The sequence below is a fragment of the Dermacentor andersoni genome, chromosome 4 (assembly GCF_023375885.2).
Source record: "Dermacentor andersoni chromosome 4, qqDerAnde1_hic_scaffold, whole genome shotgun sequence".
In the NCBI taxonomy this organism is placed as follows: domain Eukaryota; kingdom Metazoa; phylum Arthropoda; class Arachnida; order Ixodida; family Ixodidae; genus Dermacentor; species Dermacentor andersoni.
In genome coordinates, this window is record NC_092817.1 from 204102932 (window position 1) to 204111602 (window position 8671).

Genomic DNA, 8671 nt, shown 5'->3' on the forward strand with positions numbered 1-8671 from the left:
GGGAACATCACCTAAGTCCGTGCCTATATAGAGTAAAAAGATGTAGCACGACCAGACAAAATAAAAGAAGGGGGTGGGCTGTAGCAATACTGAGTGTTAAATGATGCTTTATCCTTTCCCTTGAGTTTTCTGTTTTTGTGCAGTTTTATGGATCCTCCGCAGTAACCATGCGAGTGCCAAGCTTGAGCTTGTTGGTTTCAAGTCTCATGGTTGTTACTAACAGAACAGTGTGATAAACGAACAAGGGCTTGGAGGCATCCGTTCACCTTGCTTGCCCCATGGTGCTGCTTTATAAGCACCGTGAGCATCCAGGCCAACTAGGAAGGGAGGTTTGTTGCAACTGCTTCTGAACTTTATTGCCTCCAAACCAACAGTGCTCTTAATGACAGCTTTTGGACAGTAGAATGCTTGCACCCAGCAAAGTCGTAAGAAGGAAGCATTCAGGATGTGCAAAATGGGCTTTTGAAGCTGGCAGCATTACTGAAGGGGCTTTGCCCATCTGCCCTGTTTATGGATGCGCAAAGATGATTTCCTCTTTAAGAGGGATTGTTTCAGAGGTCGTTACATGGCAACAGTGTTGGGTGTTTAGTAGCTTGTCTTTGCCCACTGTTAATAACCTGTTCCTTCTCCAGTTACCCAGTGAAGTGCCTACTTTTTGGACACAATGTGCTCTCCAGGCATGCATGCATTTTTAGCTTGTAAAGACGTCTATTACCCCTTGCCTCAAGCTGGTCCTTGCTGATGTCACCCAAGAAGGCATTGGGGAGTATGGCAATGTACACTTACAAAATACTGTTGATACCAGTGAAACCAAATTAATGGAGCTGCTGTTCTTTTTTTGTCCACTCCATCCTTGTTAGTTACAATGAGCAATGTCCGAACAGAAGGCATATGTAGTTGGTCGTGCATAGCCTGCCAACTAAGACTTGTTGGCATGTTATGACCTTAGCACAGTGTTTATATGTAAAAACCTTCTGATGTGTTGATGACTTCCTTCTCTTCATCATACTTTGCCTGATGGAGCCAGCAAGTGGGTCAACCAGATGTTCAACAGGCTTCCCACTAGTTTTCCCAGAGTCTCCTTTACAAGGGTGCTGCTCATAGATATCTTTTTTCTTTACCTTGCACTGCACTTCAACCATGGCCACACCTGCTAAACCTATAGCATGCGATCAAAAAAGTGCTATACATCATGTTGGTCCAAACTCGTGACATGTGCTACAAGGCCTTGAACAACACCCTCATTTATTTACGCCCTCATCATACTGTACGAACCTTCGCATGATAAGTGCGACAATTAACATCTGCTGGTTTTTCAGTGTTATTCCTGTCCAGCTTGCTGAAAGCTATCCTGAGTGTTTCAAAAGCAAATAACCGCTGCTGGACAAGAAGTGCTTAAAACAAGGGTCGCTATAACCACATATGTCACACGAAATGAAGGCCACTGAGTATACAGGCGGTTTACTTCATATCCGACAAGCTTGGTTCTTCCTTTGCTAGTGAGTGAACTCAACTTGCCCCGAATACATGGCCTGTGACAAACTATGTGCCAGATGCTGTGTGCCCTGCAAAGCTGAAGATGTGTATGAGATCCTGACACCCTGCAGCGGCTTCTACACTGGGCAAACAGGCTACTATAAGAACGACTGCCTTTACTAATATGCTAATAACATGAAAACGGGCAGAAATTTGGCTATTCATTGGACCCAACTGCAGGTGCAAACCACTCTTCCACCAGATGTGTGTTGTTCACAGAAACTGGAGCTATACAAATGCAGATAAAAACAATGATCTTTGAAAGTAGTAGAGTTGAACTATATTCTGCACAACAGTGCTGTCTGCAGCGCTGGTACCTTATAGCCACAATTCATGGCTGCACCACCATGCAAAGGCACTATTCTTGAATTAACTTCTATTATATTTATGGTGGCCATATATTGCAATTACATATCATCCACATTGTGTGCAATATGGTTAAATGTCAATTATGATAGCCATTCCTAATCTGAAATGCAACAAAAGAGCAAATATAGGCAACAAATTGCAATTCAAAGAGACAAAAGACAACCAGTGCACAGGATAAGTGACAGACTTCCTTTTATTGAAAAAGAAACGTGACGTGTCATGCCACCAGCAGTGGGTAGCAATCTTTCAAACTTGGGTGACAGAGGCAAAACTTAGCAAAATGCTACAATCACGAAGTAAAACGGCCTTGGACACAAAAAACCTACCTCATATTGTACAGAATGAAAGGGCGAGACGCCATCTAAGAACAGTCTATGGCACCACATACTTGAAATGGTGTAAAAAATGTTGACATGCCGTACCCATGCAACAAACACAGAAAACACGCCTTAAAATGCAATGTGCAGAGTCTGAAACCAAGAAAAAACAACCCGAAAAAGGTTTCGCTAAGTCTTTCAACGATTAAAATTGTCAAACTGTATCATCACTTCCTTGTGAACCTGCACAGCTGAAAAGGAAGGAAGGAAAGCCCAATAGCAGGGCTGCAGAAAATGTCACCGAATAAATATACTTTGCTTACCAACAATACCTGTAGTTTAGTTGTGGTCTGTGTATAAACTAATTGTGTATAAACTTTTCTTGTTTAGAATGGTTTAGCGGATAGGGAAAAAATGACCGTAAGAGCACCAGGTGTATGCATAGTCTATGCACAAAAGCCACTGCTTTCTTACTTTTTTTTCTCTCTACTACTATTCATGAGTATTTGGGTGCCTTAATAGCACTGCTAACATCCTACTGCAAAACACAAAATTGGGCAAGTTGTGGCATAAAGAAAATTGCAGTTTCACTCATAATGTGAAACAATGATGCAGTAGCTGGTGAAATATGCACAGGAAGCTTACTTCATGCAGTGTTTGTTGAAGTGAACACTTGCCAATGCAAGTCGGTAATCTCCTTAAAAAAGTAAAATAAGTAAGAGTCATGTTTATTTGTGGGAGTTGTGCCTCAGTGTTGAAGTGGAAAGACTCGGCTTTTCTTCCTCCTCTTTCATATCCGGACTTAGCCACTGATCTACACCAAAACAACCCTTTAGCTTCTTACTGCTGAATTCGTTTTGGTTTTCTCAAATTTATGTTTGGGCTACCCATTGCTAGGTCTCGCGCTTTGCTTGAGAAAAACAAGACACCAACAGCTCCATCCAGTAAATCTGAGAAGCGAAGCACTAGAAGAAGATTAATGAAGCAGATACACCCAATCATTGTCATCACATGCAAGAAGAAAACTTAACATAGGACTGCCTTCACAAGTGGGAAGGTGATGTGTAAGAACTTGGAAGGTGTGGATGCCAGCTCTATATACAGTACGCAGACATTGAGCAGGTGTTAGCCAATCTAGGCACCTGTTGGCTAGATCACGCTCTCCGGGATCAGTATTCACCCCGACTGTACCTTCAGGGTGGCTGAAATGTAGAATTGTGGACTGCCACTCTTTTGATCGTATGTTTGAATCCTCGCAGCACAATGAGAACTTTATTTGCAATATTCTAGCAAGAAATTCGGGAATTCCAGTGCCAACACCAGTAGACATCGGAACAACCAGGGGAGTTAGCCCATAGCAGCTATTGCTGTAAAAAAGAAGACTGGCATAAGCACAAGAATTGAGATGGGCATACTACATGCCTTTGTTCTGGTAGTGGTCCACTACTTTGGTGCTACAGTTAATGATCTGCACTGTCACTGGACATAATAAGAGTTCTTTAATTATACACTCGCGCACCCGCCACCTCTCAGGTCGCCTAAGTGGACATACTATGCTGGCTGATAGCGGCCTCCTCCCACTTTTAGTATGCTTCACCGCGTAACTAAGCTGTACTGCGGCGAAGAAGCCGTACATTTGTATTGAGTGAATAAACAAATGGTTTTTACAACAGTACAGAAATAAACGCGCACCATGCATCATTCTACCACACGAAAGAGCGTCGCAACATACGATAGCTGATTCACACAGGCCGTGTAGCCCACTTATCAGTCGTAAAGGGTATTATGGGTAATTCAAAATTTCAGACACACATGTGTTTATGTTTGCGTTCGCACTCCTTGCGTAATAAGATTCCCAGAACTTCCACAATACAAAATAATTTACAACACACAAACGCAAAGAACACAGGCATATGTCTCGTTTTCAACTCGGCCGTCTAGCAAATGACATATAGCGCGGAAAACGTGAACATGCTGTGTGTTAGCGTCGTAAACTTCATACTAGGCAAGGAGCTAGCACACCACAATCCCGCGACAGCCGCTAATGAGACCAAGACGGGAGCACATGTCTGTGAACGCGGAAACGGAGCCCCTAAGCCACTCTGCTCCTCCGCCACCCCCGCTGCACGGCTCCACCACTCGTTTCAAGCACAGCACACCAAACACACATGCAGCGCTGAACAGAGGGCGGTCGACGCAGTTGCATTTACACGACTTGCAGCGAGCAGCACATCCCTCGATGTCCGTTAAGCAAAGTCAGACACGGCGACGCCACATCGCGGTTAGCAGAACTTCGCTGCCGAGGCGCTCAGCCACTTCGATATTTCAATTGTCACCACCGCCGGGTTCTCAAGAAAGCACGGGTCACACAACGCAGATTCTGTAGTGCCAGAGCTCACCGAGGCCAAAGCCGCACTGCCGGACCGCCACTACTCACAGCTTTCCGCCAAGTAACACGGAACCTACAACCAACACACAAGCAACGCACGCACGATTACATGAGCAATGTTGAACAACGCGCGGTCCAGAGAACGATCACGCCGAGGACAAACACACCACGGCGTCGCTCGGCGCCAGCATCGCGCCTTCTCAAAAATCCTTAAACGATGCTGTCCCTAGGCACCTAGGATCAGGTCACGTGAGGGATTTTTGTACGACAAATAGACGCACGCCGTGGCGCTCTCCGCCTAACACACAGCCCCTATTCTAGTACACTGTATCAGAGATGCAGACGAGACGTTCATATGAGAGATAGCCAGCCGTTTGTGCGCAGGCGCGAATAAGAGTGGGAGTGAGAGAGAAAATTTGGGGGCTTTTGCTCCTTATGGCTCTGCCCAGGCCATGGAGGAAAGAAACTGAGGAGAGGCCCTACCCCACGGAGGAAGGAAACTAAGGAGAGGCCCTACCCCCTCCACGCGCTAGGAGAAAAGTGTGGCGGAAATGACGTAGTAGGTTCTCATTTTTTTTGCTGCTGTTTTATTTTTTTTGTTGTATGGCCACGCCTTTTGGGCCACAATGGCGGCGTTGTTATGGTTTTGAGCGCTCCCACGTGTTGCTCTGGTAGGTTTCGGGCCGTGGCAAAGGCGCTGAGTGGGCGGGTTTGCGTTAGTCACCGTGTCTTGTTGCGCTGTGTTACCTGCACCGTGCTCTGCCAGATGTTGCGCGAGCGCGCGCGACACCATGCGCAGCGCGGCGTGGTTTCGCGAAAGATGTAAACAAGAGAGGAGGGTGGCCCAAAAGGCGGAGCATCGCCATGAGCAACGCCAAATGCCGGCTTCACTTTTGCTTCACAAAGAGTGACGTCAGGGCCTCTCCTTAGTTTCTTTCCTCCGTGCCCTACCCCCTCCGCGCGCTAGGAGAAAAGTGTGGAGGAAGTGACGTAGTACGTTCTCCCCCTTTTTTTGCTGATTTTTATTTCTTTACCTTAGTGGTCGCGCTTTTCGGGCCACAATGGCGGCTTTGTTTTGGTTCTGTGCGCTCACACGTGTTGCTCCGTAGGTTTCGTACCGTGGCAAAGGCGCCGTGCGGGCAGGTTTGCGTTGGTCTCCGTGTTTTGTTGCGCTGCGTTATCTGGACCGTGCTCTCCCGGATGTTGCTGTGGCCAGGTGGGACAGGAGGAACTAAAGTTCGTGAAATGAACGCGCATGCAACTCTGTACGCAATGTACCGCGCCACGGCAATGGGTACGAACGAAGGAATATCTGCGGGAAATTTTGCCCTCCTTCGCGGAATCATGCTAACGTGCTAACGATTGCTTAGTATTGCTGCGGAGCGCGCGCGTCCGAGCAGCACGGTTTCGCGCAGCGCGGCGTGGTTTCGCGAGAAATGCAAACAAGAGAGGAAAGCTGGCCCGATAGGCGGAGCAACGCCATGAGCAACGCGAACTTCCGGCTTCACTTTAGCTTCACAAAAGTGACGTCAGGGCCCCTCCTTAGGGTCTGTTCGATTCGCCTGCACCACTGCGAACCAGTTCACAGCGGTTCACGAGAAGTTCAGAAACTGTGCAGCTCGATTCCGGAAGTGCAGGCCCAGCGAAACGCTCGAAGCGAATGCAAAGGTGCAGACGCGGTTTAGGCGTTATGCTATGTCAGACTAATGTGCACGGAGTGCGTAAGTTTGAGAGGTCCTGAACTGCAGGTATGATCGGTTTCTGGGGCGTAAATACACACCACAGCTGCGTAGACACATCAGACGTGCGTAAGCGGGGTTTTAACGGTGCTCGCGCCCGTGTGCTGCGTCGTCTGCTTCGCACCTGCATGCCTGCACCAAGTCGGCACCGACAGTGGAGCGGGTGCAGCAAAATCATGAACCAGCCCTGCACCTTTTGAAACGAACGTCGTGGTTCCGCGGGCGCCATTGCTGCACCACTGAAACGAATGGCAGGGTGCAGCACCTCGCGAACTGGTTCATGTGGTGCAGGCGAATCGAACGTACCCTTAGTTTCCTTCCTCCGTGGCCCAGGCAAAGAGTTTCCTACAAAAATTACTAGAGGGAACTCTGGCGCTGCAGTCGTTGTCCTACCATGGGAATGATGGGAAGTACATGGATTTGTCTGATCTTCGTGCTTGTGGATTCAGACGTTCTTGTGGCTTTGTATATTACGCCATATAAATCTTATTGTTGTATATTTCAGCGCAATCTATATTCTTCGAAGTACAGAAGACACCGGGAACGCGTACAATTGCTATTAATTGCAACGATTGAGCTTGTCTAAGTGGCCAAATCGAAACGCGCCAAGCGTCTCGAAGCACTGGCATGCCCGCGATAAATTCATTTGGGAGTTTCATTCGCTTGTCGATGCATGCGTTCGTGGCTTAATGCTTTTAATATCGGGCTTCTGTGCTAGAGTCCCTGTGTTCGAATCCTGCCGTCGGGTAATTTTAATGATGTTTATTTAATTATTTATTGCGCAATATACTGTTGAAAATGACGAGTTTACAAAAGTACAAAGCCGTTTGAAGCCAAAAGGACGAAGTTTAGGCAAACACATGTACTTACCTTAATTCCCATGCGGGGACAACCGCTCCCATCGCAGCTCCCGTAGACACTAGCGCCAGAGTTCCCTCTAGTAATTTTTGTAGGAAACTCTATGTGCCCAGGTACTGCGTATTGTAGGGGTTTCCCTAGGCGTGCCGGCATCGCTCGGACGCCGGCTGCCGGCGCGGTAAAGTGGCTTTTTTTTTATTTTGTCGCGATGGACGTGCTTTTCGGGGCCCCGTGGCAGCGACGAAATCATAAGTTTTTGTGCATGCTTTGAGCTTGCTTCTGTTCTTTATTTGCTGATTTTTTGCCTTTAAGTAATAATTGTGTGGGTTTCTTTTTCATTCCTTTTTTTGTCTCTCGTATTTCGGGTGCACGGGTGTGCTTCGTGTACATTTGGCTTTGCAGGATGGTTAGAGCGTCCTTTGGTGCCACGTGCTCCAATACGTGCAGCCGGGTGGGACGTTGAGTGTTTGTAGTCTTTAAATGGTAGCTTGGAAGTGGCAAGACAAATAATTATTAGTGGTTTTACTGTGCGTGTTTTGGTAGGAAAGTGAGAGCGTGGGCGCGTGGTTGAGCGCGTGCGAGAGCGTGTCATACCTTCGGTCTCCGCGGCATTGATTGCTTTTGAAACAGTGGTGAGAGTTGCTTTGCGACATTTTGAGGATTTGGATCCTGTGCGTATCCGTCTTTGCTAAAAGGCACGCGCTCTGCATTGATATAGTATTATAGTATTTTCATCAGTAGTAACATTATTATAGTATTGTAGTATTTGCAAAAATCCGTGCAATACATGGCGAGAAAGACGGGAAAGCAAGCAGTGTGCGCGGGGTCCCTCAAGGCCGATGAGGAGGCGGATGAGAATGGAGACGGCATCGAATCAACCGGCACACAATGTGATGTTGATAATAGGCTGCAAAAAATGGAGGCTTTCCAGGAAGAGCTTCTCAAACAGGTGCAGGAGCTCAAAAATGCACTAAACAGGGAGCGTGATGCACGGAAGGTTGTTGAAAAGAGACTTGAAGCAGCCGAGGAAAAGCTGAACAGGGCCGCCATTGTGAACGAGAATGTGCGTGCCAATGGAACACAGAAGCCCGACGCGACAGGCGAGGGAGTGTCAGCGAAGTACGTGGAATGCATGCAGCGTGATGAAGGGTTAGCTGGAAAGAGCGGCACCTACCTTGAGGCCGCCACGCGGAAAAAGCAGGAGCCCAGGGGACAATGCCCCTTGTCGAGTCCGAATCACGCGGAAAAGGACAAAGGGAAGCAGGGAGAGGTAGGAGAGAATGAAAGGGTGATTATCGCTGGCGACTCAAACCTGGCTGGGTGCTCCAAAGCAATTGTGGAGATGGTGAAAGGCGATAACAGAGGGGCGGTAGGGACATTTCCAGGGCGGACACTGGGTTCTGTCATGGAGCGAGAAAAAAAAGCTCGCGGAATATGCCAACGTGCGCAACCTTGTCATAATA